Source organism: Balaenoptera borealis (genome assembly GCF_965194805.1).
Source record: "Balaenoptera borealis genome assembly, chromosome: 7".
NCBI classification, from domain to species: domain Eukaryota; kingdom Metazoa; phylum Chordata; class Mammalia; order Artiodactyla; family Balaenopteridae; genus Balaenoptera; species Balaenoptera borealis.
Window position 1 is genome coordinate 81,647,365 of NC_138864.1, and position 15,024 is coordinate 81,662,388.

The window sequence follows — 15,024 nt, forward strand, 5'->3', positions numbered from 1 at the left end:
TGTGTATATATATGGGGTTGGCCAAAAAGATTGTTCGGGTTTTTCTGTTTTAAAAAACAAAAAAACCTGAATGATCTTTTTGGCCAACCCCAAATATATACACCACATCTTCTTCATCCATTCATCTGTTGAGAGCCTTCATTTCTTGACAGTCCTTCTTTGGAGACCTATTTCATTCAACGTGACAATCAGAACGGATGCGATCTAGCAATGACCACGGTGGGGCTACCACTCACCACAGCAGGGATGTGATACCTCATTAAGGAAGCTTTGGGAGGCCTGCAACAACGTGGGCTCATACTGAGTTTGTGAGGAGCCAAAAGCCCAGAACGTTTTTATACACCATATCACCTCTCCTGCCTCCCAAATGCCTTCCCCATATCTCCTCGTAGAACAATTTTTATGAGAATCTAAAAGAAGTCCCCATCAAAACTTCACTATGGAAAATCCAGGGAGAATGCTGAGAAATGCTGAGACTTCTCAGTGCCTTTCAAAATGGGATGAAGGCAGTATATAAATGCAGCCCCTAACACAAGCTTCCCAAGGTTTTCGGAACTACTCTCTTGCTTGACTTCTCTCTAGCCATGACGATATCTGGCCATATATGGGAGAATCTGCAAAGCACATTTGAGCTTTTGTTACAGTCCCACAATCAGAGCTATCCAATAATAGAATGGACCAGAATTGACCTGAAAAGAATTGATGTGCCCTTAATCATTACAATGGTTAAGCACAGCAGCGGGCCATTTGTCAGGATTCCTATAGAAGAAATCTTGGGTGGGGTTGCTGGCCAAGTTTGAGACTTCTAATGACCCTTCCAGTGCTTAAGAGTTGATAATTATACAACCCCTTCAAGATCCCTGGGCAAAATTAATCTCATTTTCAAAACTCTGGTGCCCGGGAGTGAGTGCAGGACTCAAACATTCACTCAACAATCAACCAACTAACCAAATCACATTCATTAACTATCTCCTGGATGCCTGCCCTTGTCTGTACAGATGAAAAATGAATCCCATTCACATTCCCTATCTAACTGCATCCTGTATTATTCTGCTTGTACCTTATTAATCTGAGCAACTTTAGGATGTTGATGACAATATTAAGCCATTATTTATGATTCCCTATTCCTATCATTTATTAATTATGATACACAATTTCTCAGTTTCAAAATTTCTATAGCATCAATGACTACAAATACATTCCATTTTTTACTAAGGTGAAGCCTACATACTGAAATAAAAAATGGGGTTCTACGATGGAAAAGAATGGCCTTTTCCCCTCAAAGAAAATTATATTCAAAATAGATAAAACATACTAGGGAGAGCAAGAGCCAAAACATTTTCAAAAAGTAAAAGATTAGCAGCAGATACAGTAATCCACTTGCAACTGCTATCTGCCCTTGTTCAGTAAAACTAAAAATAAAATTGGCCTGTGGTTTACTAAATTTGGTTGCAAGTGCTTTTCCCACCAAACCACTCTGCAATCACATCAATCACTAATAAAAATGATTGGGAGGGGGATGGAAGAGAGGCTGTAGTTAAAATATACTGTATATTTTCTGGAACAGATGATGAAACAGAAGGTTTCACTTCTTGTTGCAACTATTTTAGGAGCTTCTCATCTTACTCAACTTCAGGTCCATTAAAGGGACTGGGCACTTGGGCCGAATTCGAGGAGAACTCATTTTAAGAGAAGATTAAAACCCACCCCAGTAATAAACTGTCTTCAGTTACTGTACACATCAGTCAAAGCAAATAATTCACTCTGGGTTTAACTCATCCTGCAGGACTCTGGAATAATGCATCCGTCTTCTGATAGAGGCACAAATCCATTAATTACCAAAATGTGCTGCCACATACGGTCGTCATCCTTCCCCTATAAAGTGTGTTTTAGTTTTGAGGCAAGAGGAGGAATTCAGATGGGAAATGAGTAATCTGGGAACCTCTTACAGCTCTCTGGCCCTTAGAAAGTAATCCTTTCTTCCCCTTTCAGAGTCAGTCAGCAAAGGTATTGAATGCAGAAAGCAGGGCCTGGCAGCCCAGGGCCATGCAACAAGTAGAACCTCTACCCAGATTCTGAATTCTCACACTAAGAAATGACACACGCAAAGGAGACCAAGAGAAACCACCACGGCCAGGCTATGATTGCTCAGAATGTGTGTGTGTGCATGTGTGTCTGTGTGTGTAACCACAGAAGTACAAACACAAGCACCACTTTTACAGGTTGTGCTGCATGGCCGTCAAAAGGATGGTCTGTAGAACCCAAATACCTGGCTTCAAATTCTCATCCTCCCCCTTACTAGGGTAGAAGACCTCGTGCACATCAACCTTGTAATGGCTCAGCTTTCGACCCGTAAAGTGATCATAAGGGTACCTACCTCCTAAGGTGGCTGTGAGGTTATACAGGCTAATACAGGTAATGTCCCAAGTACAGTACTGAGTAAATACAGACAGATATACCCTTGGCAGACACAGTATTCATTCAACCCAAACTGCCGCACACTCCAGCAGATTGGTGTTTTGTGGCTGCCAAGAGCTATGCCACAATATACTTAAATACCAAATAACCTAAATCATTCAGCTGGAGCCATGGCTCCTTAACCAAGTTCTTACTTGTGAAAGGTCCTGTTTACTTTGGATGGGCATCAAGCATCTGTTTTCCTTAGAATCTGAAAGTCACTGGGTCAAGGCTGTCAAGGCCCCTTTTCACGCAGGAATCAGTCAAGGACTGAGAACGCTTTGTGTGGTGGTGGTGGTGGTGGTGCTGGTCACCTGGCCAATTTCATGGGGAGTCACTCTGTGGCTTTGGCAGAGTCTGCCACTGTCTGCTGGAATAAACCCAGAGCCAAAATATGATTTGTCTATTTTGACTTCTGTACATTTTCTGAGTACAGGAGACTATTGATAAGGAATCTAGGTAAGAGGAGAAAATGTTTGTTGATTCCCCTGAAAGCACAAAATGCTCATTCAGTGAAGGGGGGGGCATTCATTCATTATAATTAAGGATTAAGGCTACATCTTCTATAGTAGTGGTTCCCAAATATGCATCAGAATTGCCTGGGAGCTTGTTAAAACATAAATTGCTTGGTCCTACCCCCAAAGTTTCCAGTTTAGTAGGTCTGGGGCAAGAGGACCAGGTGCTGAGAATGTGCATTTCTAATACAGTCCCTGTAGATATTGATGTCGCTGCTCTGGGAACCACACTCTGAGAACCACTGTTCTATAACAGGAGTATCTCCCTAGCTGTTAAGAAAGTTAAGTTCAGACCCTAAGACATAGCACACCACGAAGCAAAGAAGGAAGTAATCATTCTCATTAGAAATTTGTTGGATGAGTGAATACATGAGTGAACAAGTCCTCCATCAATACCACATTTCCCATACTACTGGACACTACATACAAATCAAGATGGCCTTCAACATCCAACCAACCACGATGGATTTTTAAAACAGAAAAAAGACTATATAGCACACACACGCACCCCTGTGATGGTCTGCTAAATGTACCCAACATCTAAACTCTCCTTCTTCCTTTTAACAACAGAAGTTCCAGGGCTTCCCTGGTGGCGCAGTGGTTAAGAATCCACCTGCCAATGCAGGCGACACGGGTTCGAGCCTGCTCTGGGAAGATCCCACATGCCACGGAGCAACTAAGCCCGTGCGCCACAACTACTGAGCCTGCGCTCTAGAGCCCGCGAGCCACAACTACTGAGCCCAAGTACCACAACTACTGAAGCCCATGCACCTAGAGCCCGTGCTCCGCAACAAGAGAAGCCACTGCAATGAGAAGCCCGCGCACCGCATCGAAGAGTAGCCCCCGCTCTCCGCAACTAGAGAAAGCCCGCGCACAGCAACAAAGACCCAACTCAGCCAAAAATAAATAAATAAACAGATAAATAAATAAAATTTAAAAGTTTAAAAAAAAAAAAAAAGAAGTTCCAGAGTTTTAGCTGGACAAAGGCTTGCCCAGTTGCAAACTTTATTTCTCCACCTCCCCGCGGCTGTATGCGCTGAATAACAAGTCCCTCTTCCCATAGGCTGAAGAATAGACACAGTGAGAGAAGGCCAGCTTCAACCATGAAATCTAGGACCACACTCTAAAGCAGAGATTGGCAAACTTCTGTAGAGGGCCAGACAGTAAGTGTTTTGGCATTGTGGCTCAGATGATCTGTGTTGCAACTATTCAACTCTGCCACTGTAGGACAAAAGCAGACACAAACAATATGAAAATAAATGAGCGTGGCTGTGTTCCAATAAAACTTTATTTACGGGCACGAAATTTGCGTTGCATATAATTTTCACATTAGAAAACATTTTTCCCAACCATTTAAAAACTTAAAAACCATTCTTAGTATGTGGGCCATAGAAAAACGGGGGACAGGCCAAATTTGGTGCATGGGCTGTAATCTGCCAACCGTGCCCTAGAGGATGATGAAGCAACAAGAGAGAAGGAAGATGTCCTGAGAGAGCCTCATGGAGCAGAGGCACTACCTACCCCGAACCACAGTCTATTTCTGTTAACAACAGAGAAAGAAGCTTCTAGCTTCTTTGAGCAATTACATTTCAGGGTCGCTGTTAAACAAGCTTAGTGTGCACCTATAGACCATGCATCTACATGTACAAAATCACATTTCGGTATGATAGTCTGAGATATCAGGACTATTCGAAATGAACAAAAATTAAAGGAATGGAAGAGTCCTTTGTAAAAAATCCCTGATGTAAGCTTAAACTCCATGTTTCCTCATAACCTTCTACAGTGGCAAAACTAACAGGAGTAAACGTCTATCTTGGTGGCTGCAGCAGCGATTGCCCGACCTCTACTCTCCCCTTATTTCTTCATAACAGAACCCTGGATGATTTACTCCACAGAAGAATTATACTTCTCAGCCTCCCCAAGCTCAGCTGTGAGCAGGGACCGTGGGCCTAAGAGGAGAAAGGAGGCCACACTGAGCGCACACGTGCGCGCACACACACATACACGCACTTCCTGATGCTTCCTGGGACTCTCCCCAAACCATAGCTCATGAGGGACCAAGAGGAGGTAAATAGGCTCCTCCCTCCCATTAAGACAGCGGTAGCCAACCTAATATAAGCAGTAGCTGTTGGGTAGGCTTCCCAGAAAGCCTTTTTGGCCGTCCTGGAAGCCTGGAAATCAGGAGCATTAACTAGAGCTCTTGGGACCATGAGGTAAAGAAGAAGAAAATGGCCAAGATTTCAACTGCCATGGACCTGGCATCTGGGCCACTGAAGAAGAACAACAAGCTAATCTAGAATTCTTTAGTGCTCAGATGTCTGTTACTAGCAGCCGATGTGATTCTAACTCACATAGGCCCCAAATTAGATCCTATTTGCACAAATGAGCAAAGATAATACCCACAACCGCAGAGTGCACAGCTCAGAGACAGAACTCTCAGATATAAGAGAGCACAATACACAGGGTCAAGAGGATGTCTTCTAGAATGATTCTGCGAAAGCCAATTTTGCCCAAGGGTCCTGTCACCATCGGTTTACCCTGACCCTATGACACCTCCTGACTGGTCCCCGGACTTGCAGTCCTATCACTGACTGCAGCTGAGAATTCAGTCTGACATGGACGCGGACTGGGCTTAGTGACGTCGAAAACTTGATGGATGGATGTCAAGGAACCTAGCTCCTCATTTTGGCTCATCCGCTAATGGCTTTTGGTCCTGGACCAGCCTTCCCTGGCTGAGAGACAGTCAGGTGGTCAGAACATCCCTATGTACCAGCCACTGCTCTGGGCCCTGGGAAACAACAGTGCACTTGGCTGTGAGTCCGCACCCTTAAGGAGCTCACATACTGGTAAGGGGAGACAAGGAAAAAGCAAATACATAAATAACATAATTCCACTAGAGGTAAGTCCTACGAGAAAACAGAACTGGGTAATGTGATAGAATGAGGAGGGCGTGCAGGCTGCTCTACTAGCTGAGGTGGAGAGAAAGCCTCTGAGCAGATGAAACTTGAATGATAAGTAGACAGTCATGGGAAAATCTAGAGAAGTAACTGCAGGTGGGATGGAGGGGAACTCTGTACTGTCATCACAAGTTTTCTGTAAATCTAAAACTGCTTTAAAAATCATAATGCATTTTTAAAAAATCTAAAGAGAAACCCAGGCAGAAGGAACAAAAGCAAAGGGCTTGAGGCACGAAGGGTATTGGTGTGTTGAAGGGAGGGGACGGTGAGTGTGGCTGCAGCGTGGTGAGTGCAGAGGAGAGAAGGACAGGGGTGGGAGGGGGTGAGACTTATAAGCATCATAAGGCGTTTGGGTTTTCTCTTGTTGGAACGGGGAGGCTGGTAAGCAAGGGGGCTTGATATGATTGACATTTTTAAAGGATCACTCTTGCTGCTGCAGAGGACAAGCTTTAGGGGGTGGAGGAAACGACACGGAGGCAGGGGGACCAGTTAGGAGTCTGCAGCATTGGATGATGGTGGCCTGGGAGTCTCCGTTGTCAGGCTCCTCCCCGGTTGCAATAAGAATCAGTTACACTTAATGAATTTCATCCTTCCTAGTATATATACAGCCTATTATATTGTATATTGCATAAAAACGGGGAGTCTATATTCTTAGACTTCACTTCTAGTGCCTAAACAATTAAAAATTTTTTTTATCTAAAGCCCTGATAACTTCTCATATATAAAAACATCATTAGGAAATAAAGTGCTCTGAATTAAAAAGCTCTTTTAGCTTAGATTGTGATCTTTTAAAAGCAGCTACTTCAGTTTTGCAAAAAGGAGAACTTAACAGAACAATGGGGTGATACTGCCCCCAAGGTGGTGAAACTGGATCTGGGGTGGGGCTGGGGAATCTCACTCCCTATATATAAAGCGCAGATATACATACAGTACAGAAACAAATATACAGTATATCTGCAGTATTAAAACTTCATGGGTGAAGGGACTAGGAGACAATGTCTGAAATAGTTCTGGGGAGGGGCTTCATGAAAAAAGGGCTGAGAAACACTGATTCATATAAACACCCTACCTAAAGCAAAATACAGACCAAACCTCCAACGTCACTCTCTATCCCCTCATCCTGCTTTCCTTCCCAGCACTTACCACTGCCTAACATGACATTCGCTGTGTTGTGGTGGTGGTTTATCTGGGTCCCCCCAAAAGAATGTAGGGTCCAAGAGAGCAGAGGCTCTGTTCATGGCTATGTCCCCAGCACTTAGAACAGCGCAGGCACATGGTAGGTGAGGCTGAGTGTGAAAGCAGGCTGCTTGCTGGATTAGATGTTCCCAAAGGTTCCTTCTGCTGTAAGGCTCTAGGATTCTAAGATGCCTCTAATAGCATTGTTAGCCACAAAGTATCATTTTTGATCCATCCCAGGAGGCCATTCCTTGCATACCAAAATCATCTCATAAGAATTTGGCCCCCTTTATGAACTCCCCCTGCCCAGGACCAGCTGTGTTTTAGAAAGTCTTTGGTGTATTTATCAAAGCAGCTCCTGGGTCAGAAATGTCAATGTAACAGAACCTCATGCTGCATCAGGTGATGATGAACAGATTACAGGATTTCTGAAATTATCAGCAAGACATGGACCTTTATGACTCGCATTCAGCTTCTACTTGTCAAGAGGGAGGTCATGAATTGTTTGGGAGTCTCTTCTTGGAGAAGAAAAGTTCTTGAGCTATCTGTATACCACAATAGGCATAGAACCAAAGCATTTTTTGACCTGGGAGAAACCTCAGAAATCATCCATTCCTGCAACAGAACGCAGCTCTGGCTCTCAAAGTCCAAGGCCAAGTTTAAATTCTGGTTACTTTCTAGTGAGCGACAATGGGCAGGTTCTTTAACCACCCTTTGGCTCAGCTTCCTCATCTGTAAATTGGGAATAACACGTGCATGCCATAGGTGAATTAATTCACGTAAAGCACTCGGAGCAACAATAATGCTTAGTACCCTGTAGCATTCAACAAATATTAGCCATTCTCCCTATAATCAACTTTTTGGTTTTCACTTCTGTTAAACTTTAAAAAAATCCTTTAAAGAAAAGTTTACCCAAAAGCCCTGTATGTAGGGGAGAAAAACCACTAGGGAGTTCTATAGAAATCCTAGAGCCCCAAGAAGCATTCCTAGAAAACCAGTGATAAAGCTCAATGCGCATACTTTACTCCCCAATAAATGGAGACTCAAGGTTGAAGTAACTGGTCAAAGTCACACTAGGAACCCCACCTCAACCACTGACCCTCCTGTGCCCTGTGCTACCAGGTGCCTCCTCATTATGAAGCAAGGATAGAATGTGTGTGCCAATGGAACTGCACCGCTCTCGTAGGAAGGAGGGGTCACAGGTGACGTGCAGAAACCAGAGTGCACGGAGCTGAGCACTTGACCTTCACAGACAATTATGGACATTCACCATATCCGCCAGTGCAAAGCAGGAAGTCTCTCTATGGAATCCCTAACAGAGGGCTGTACAGCCTCTGCCCGAATATTTCCAGAGAATCCTCTGCTTTTCCTGATAGCCTTTGCTACTGACTAGCTCCAGAAGCCAGAATTAGAAGCAGGATAGAGCTGTCCTTTATTCCTGAGGACTCTCATCCTTCCCAGGGCAGTAAGGTGAAGGCTTTGGAGTCAAACTTGACAAGGTTACTTACCCTCCTCCAGGTTCAGTGTCTTGACCTATAAAATGCAGATAATAACAGAATCTCCCTCATGGCCTTTCTGAGAGGGTCAAAAGAGATAACGCTTTCAATTGTGTTTAAGCACATCATTGGAGCTCAATAAATTGTAAATCCTATCAATTTTTATTATAGCTACCCATTCATTAAAGCACTGGACTATATGTCAGCTATTCAACGGAAATGCAAAATTCTCAAAAGCAGACTTACTTGTTGGTCCAGGGCAGGAACTTGATAGCTGTTCACTCAAATTAGGCCCTCTCTTCCTCCACAGTAATAGAATTGTAGTTAGGCCCTGTTGGGGGCTACATATGCCAGCACCTCTGTAGCTGCATGGAGCAATGCAATTAAGTTCTCACCAATGAAACAGAGTAGAATGATAGGTCACCCTTGGAGGCCTGGGCCACAACACATTGTATGTGCCCAGCTCCACACTCTTTTCCTTTCCTCCAACATAAACACAAAGGGTCATTCTCAGGGAAGGACCCTAGGGAACCCAACCTGCACCATGTAGAAGGGGAGTAGATGCTGGGAGAGCAGAGCAATAAGATGAAAGGAACTCTGAATGACTGCATGGAACTGAGGAGCGTGCCGGTCTACCCTGGATCCTTATGTGAAAGAGAAACTTCTTGGACATTTAATCTATGTAATGTTGGGCCTGTTTGTTATAATATCTGAAGCTTTTATCCTGAGTGACCCCATACTGGGAGCAATGACTTAGCTGAAAATTTACAATACTTTTTTTTTTCTTTAACATCTTTATTGGAGTATAATTGCTTTACAATGTTGTGTTAGTTTCTGCTGTATAACAAAGTGAATCAGCTATACGTATACATATATCCCCATATCTCCCCCCTTCTTGCGTCTCCCTCCCACCCTCCCTATCCCACCCCTCTAGGTGGTCACAAAGCACCAAGCTGATCTCCCTGTGCTATGTGGCTGCTTCCCACTAGCTATCTATTTTATGTTTGGTAGTGTATATATGTCCATGCCACTCTCTCACTTCACCCATCTTACACTTCCACCTTCCCGTGTCCTCAAGTCCATTCTCTATGTCTGTGTCTTTATTCCTGTCCTGCCCCTATGTTCATCAGAACCATTTTTTTTTTAGATTCCATATATATGTGTTAGCATATGGTATTCATTTTTCTCCTTCTGACCTACTTCACTCTGTATGACAGACTCTAGGTCCATCCACCTCACTACAAATAACTCAATTTCGTTTCTTTTTATGGCTGAGTAATATTCCATTGTATATACGCGCCACATCTTCTTCATCCATTCATCTGTCGATGGACACTTAGGTTGCTTCCATGTCCTGGCTACTGTAAATAGTGCTGCAATAAACATTGTGGTACATGTCTCTTTTAGCACTATGGTTTTCTCAGGGTATATGCCCAGTAGTGGGATTGCTGGGTCATATGGTAGTTCCATTTTTAGTTTTTTAAGGAACCTCCATACTGTTCTCCATAGTGGCTGTATCAATTTACATTCCCACCAACAGTGCAAGAGGGTTCCCTTTTTTCCACACCCTCTCCAGCATTTTTTGATGATGGCCATTCTGACTGGTGTGAGGTGATACCTCATTGTAGTTTTGTTTTACATTTCTCTAATGATTAGTGATGGTGAGCATCCTTTCATGTGTTTGTTAGCAATCTGTGTATCTTCTTTGGAGAAATGTCTATTTAGGTCTTCTGCCCATTTTTGGATTGGGTTGCTTGTTTTTTTGATATTGAGCTGCATGAGCTGCTTGTACAATACTTTTGAACAGGCTGATGGTAAGATCACAGACACCATCTGAGAGGCAACTCAAAGGACAGGAGTTAGAAGAATATTAGAACAAAATTTCTTTAAATGCCCTTTAAGTCTTGTAAACACACAATGAAAATCAGTATCTGTACTCTTATCAACTCTTCTGATGTATCAATAACATAAAGCAGCCAGGGCTTCCTTGAGTTTGTAGAATGTGTCTGATTAAAGGCAAAGCATGGAACTAACTCAAAACCTTTAAATTCCTATGGCTTCAAAAGTCTTTATTTCAAGGCAAAATGTGAAAGGGAAAAAAGAATGACTAAATCTGTTTTTAGGAACAATCTAATCTGGTCCTTGGAGCTGAAGGCTTCATGGCAGAAGATACATGTCTGGATACAATTCAGTGGATATCAGTTTAAGTTTCTACATCATAAACTTCGTGCTGCTGCAGAATGGGGACCAGAGATGAAACAGCGCCACAAACCATGCCTTTTGGAGGCTCACGATTTAGTGAGGAGAAACAGAAATAACAATAATGGAATGAAATAACAATAATGGAATGCTGTCTGTAGTACCTGTCACAGCAGATAATAATAAAAGCATTATCTGCTCAAATTTATTAAATGTTTAACATGTTCCAGACCCTGTGCTAGGACTTGCCACTTACTTAACCTTCACAACAGCCCTATATGGTAGATAGCACATTTCTTACTTTGCGAATGAGAATATTATACATTAGTAAGTTGCCCAAAATCACAGAGCAGCCCAACCAGAACCTGAGGTGTCCAATACCAGTGACCACTCCCTCCGCCACCAGAAGGTGTGATGCACAGTGGGAGAATGGGGAAAGTAGGTTCCCTACTGGCAGGTCAGCCCTTTTCCATCCTCTGTGATGCTGGCTCAGAACTGAAGGAAGAAGGGGCACAAGATCCATCCCACAAAGCAGTCCCAAAGCTTTTCTAAAGCTCTGTGTGCTAGGAAAGGGCATCACAGGGAGTGTTCTCAACCTTCTAAGCCTTGCCAAACAGCTTAGGAACTAAGAAGACAAGCACAGAACACTGGGCCACCCAAATCAAAGCCTTTGGATTCATAAGTTAACTTCAGAATAGAAAAGGGGTCATTCCTAACCGGAGAAGTAGATTCCCCTGTTCTTTGTGGCTAAGTAGAAATCATTTAACTGCTTTTAAGTCTTAATTTCCCCATGTGAAATGTTTATTCATTCCTCACTGGGGACTCCCAAGGTGTGCTTCCCATGATCTCTGGGAGCAACTTCATGTTTATACAGTATTATGATCATTTTAGAGAAAATTTATATCTCTGTACTAACTTGCAAATGCTTTTGGATTTTTTCTATTTCTGATAAAAGATATCTGTGATAATGGATCGCTGTTCACTCGCATCTCCCCCTCTTCCCCTTGGGGAGGAATATATTTCCTTGCCCTATCATCTCTGTGCCTGGCCAAGTGACTTGATTTGACCAAAGGAATGTTATAGACATGACATGAATAGAGGCCTTTAAATGAGCTTCCCTGGTTTGGTGTGGCACTCGCACTCCAGTGGCCACCATGAAAAAAGCATGCCCCTCGTAGCTGTTGCCCCTTCAGCCTGGTCCCCAGAATGTACACATCAGCTGACTTGTGCCTGACCTGAGTAGAACAGTTGACTGGCAGCCTGAAGCTGAGCCAAACAGCTGAATCCCAGCTTCTACCAACCAGTCACCCTGTAGACCAGAGAGCATGAGAATAAGTGCTCAGTAGCTTAGCGTTAGAAGCTACTGAGTTTTGGGATAGTTTGTTATGCTGCATTATTGTGGCAGTAGCTGATTAATGCTTCATCATTTTATATTCATCGGAAAGGTTAAATTACAGGTACAAATACATGTATTTCTGAGTATCTCACACTCTTTCATTTTTCCCTTAAAATGTATTAACTGCACAGGCATCCTGTCACCCAAAACACACCATATCTCAATTACTTGAACAAAGATACGGGCACATTAGAATATAGAGAACAGGTTCACGTACTCTCAATAAAAACAAAAGCTCACTTTGACAGTGAAATGTTTATACTAACTTTTCCCCATAAGATGCAGAAGAAAAACCAGTATCTATTTTTCATGGAAGAGCTACATAAAATACTACCTTTCAGAACAAAAAAAAGGAACTGATGGCGAAATAGTATCTTCAGGCTCATGGTCTACATAATCTCCCTCAGTAATTTTTCTGTCCTTCCATCAGTATGTTTTAAGTTACTGCTGTCAAGACCATTCTCTCCTCTCTTCACCCCACAACCCCCCTTTCTGCCAACGTTCATATCCACTAAAATCTATACAAGATTTCACAAAGCTCCTGAAGAAAAATTTTAAGAAATCCATAGGTCCCCAGAGTTTGAAAACTATACCAAACATTATTTTTTTATGCATCATGATTATTGATAATCCTTATTTTCACTCCCACTCCAAAATAAAACAGCAAACACTAAATGAATTATATTAGTCAAAAATCTTTATCTCAACATGGATTGCAAAATATAAATAGAGCTTTTAGGTTTAAACAAAAAGCAAACTAGATTTGAAGAGATCTAGAGGCCAATTAGGGTTTCCCAATCTCTACAGGGCTTTGACGTGGAAATGGAGTCCTTGAGCTATTTGGATGATACAAAAAGCATAGTGAAAACTATAACCATAATAAAGCTACACAACATTCCACATCATCTTTTGGGGCTGGAGTTATTTAAACTCCTTCAGGTGACACTGGCTGACACATGTCGACACGCGGAGGTCCCTGACAACTGCTCTTATCCCACCCTCCACCCCCTCTTCCTTTTTCCCTCTGCTCCCACCACTCCCGCCTCCCTACTGTTCCTCAAGCACACCAGACACTCCTGCTTTGGACCTTTGTCCTTGCTGGTCCCTCTGCCTGAAACATTCTTCCCCCAGATACCTGAATGGCTCATTCATCCCCTACTTCATTCAGGTCCCTTCCGAGATGCCTCCCTCTACCTTATCTCAAATAGGCCTCTTAGCCTCTCTCTCCTGACTCACTCTGTTTTTCTCCACAGCGTTATGACTGTTTGAAATTATCTTATGTATTTGTGTTTTGTCTGCTTCTCCTGTGAGCACGGACTTTAATTGCGTTGTTCACTACAGTGCCCGCATAGTTAGTACTCATAAATATTGATCAAATATATAAATAGAGAGTTTTAGATGTTGCTGCATGAAAATGCAGAAAAACAAAGCATTTAATTACTTACCAAGTCAGGTTGTTTGTTGGACAAAAATCTGTCAAGACTTAGAATCCATGGGGAGGGAGAAGGAAAATAACTAAAGGGACCCTCAGTAATAAAAGAGCTGGAAACCATTTTTAAATTCAATTATTGATAAGTCTCATAAGCCTGGACCAGCTGCTTAACTGTATCGGATCCCTGCATACTCTTTAAAGGGGAAAACCAGTGGCAACATATTCTATAGGACTGAAAAGGATTTCAGTCATTGTCAGATACCATTTAGGAATAAAGTATTTTAAATATCCTCTGCAATCAGTAAAAAACTCAACTACTGCCACTCAAGCCTCTAAAACAAGGCCTATCCTGGGACTTTCCTGAGAAGCTTCCAGCATTTGAGTATGTGACATTTCAAGAACTATTATTAAAGAGATGCACAGCCACTTAATGAGAACATGGCATTTTGTTAAGAGTCCTACAGTCATGTTCTTGGATTTCTTCATAAAAGCCCTACAAATCCTTTCGAATGATTCACAATAAACCATCACAAACAATTCATACAAAACCATCTCCTGTTTTTCCACTGCTTAGTTGGTACAACATGAAAAAATTGTGTTTTCTGTTTATATAGTTTAATAAACCTCTCTAGACCCCTAAAATGCCTTTTCTCCCAAATAGAAAATTATATTTATCAAATATGGAAGTCATTTTTCTAATCACATGATCTAACGTCTCAAAAACTTAGATCTAGACAAACAATACTAAATTAAGGCTGGTATATTTTGAAACAGCAAGAATTTGTGTGTGGAATGTTTTAACAGCTCAAGGATTCCGACGACCACTCAGTACGACTTATTCAAACACAAACCAAAACTCTACCAGGGAAATCGAATCTCACCAAAGATCTCAAAGTAAAAATGCTTAACAAAGAACAGAAATGTATAAGGTTATTTGGATTCACCTTCTTCCATTGTATTATGAAAACAAAGAGGATAGAAGAATCTGAGGAATGTGGCATTGGGAACACCATCGCAGATGCCAGAAGACGGCACAATTCTATCAGTGTTAACATTTAAGGGGTGTTTTCTGGTTGCCAGGCCCCTCAAATGCATGTTTTTATTTAATCCTCATAACAGCACTCTGAGATAAATACTGACTTTGCTCATCTCACAGAAGCTGAGGTCTAGAGAAATTAAATAATTTGGCCAAGGTCACACAGGCAGTGGGACTGGAGGCAGCGCCCCTGACCACCCTACAGAAACGCCCCCACACAGCTTCCTCCAGAGGCAATGAAGGGAACTCACTGGAGAGTTTTCTTCTCTTCAGAACTCTCCAGAGTTCCAACAGCTAACACACCACATGTGTGTGGTATCTCACTACACCTTGAGATACGTACTATTACTCCCATTTTAG

General features: G+C 42.4%; 1 protein-coding gene across 4 annotated transcripts in view; it reads right to left on the reverse strand.

Annotated features, from left to right (window-relative positions):
• The window catches only part of JAZF1 (JAZF zinc finger 1), a 343,755-nt gene that overhangs the window by 315,676 nt on the left and 13,055 nt on the right, over positions 1-15,024 (reverse strand). The window lies entirely within an intron of this gene.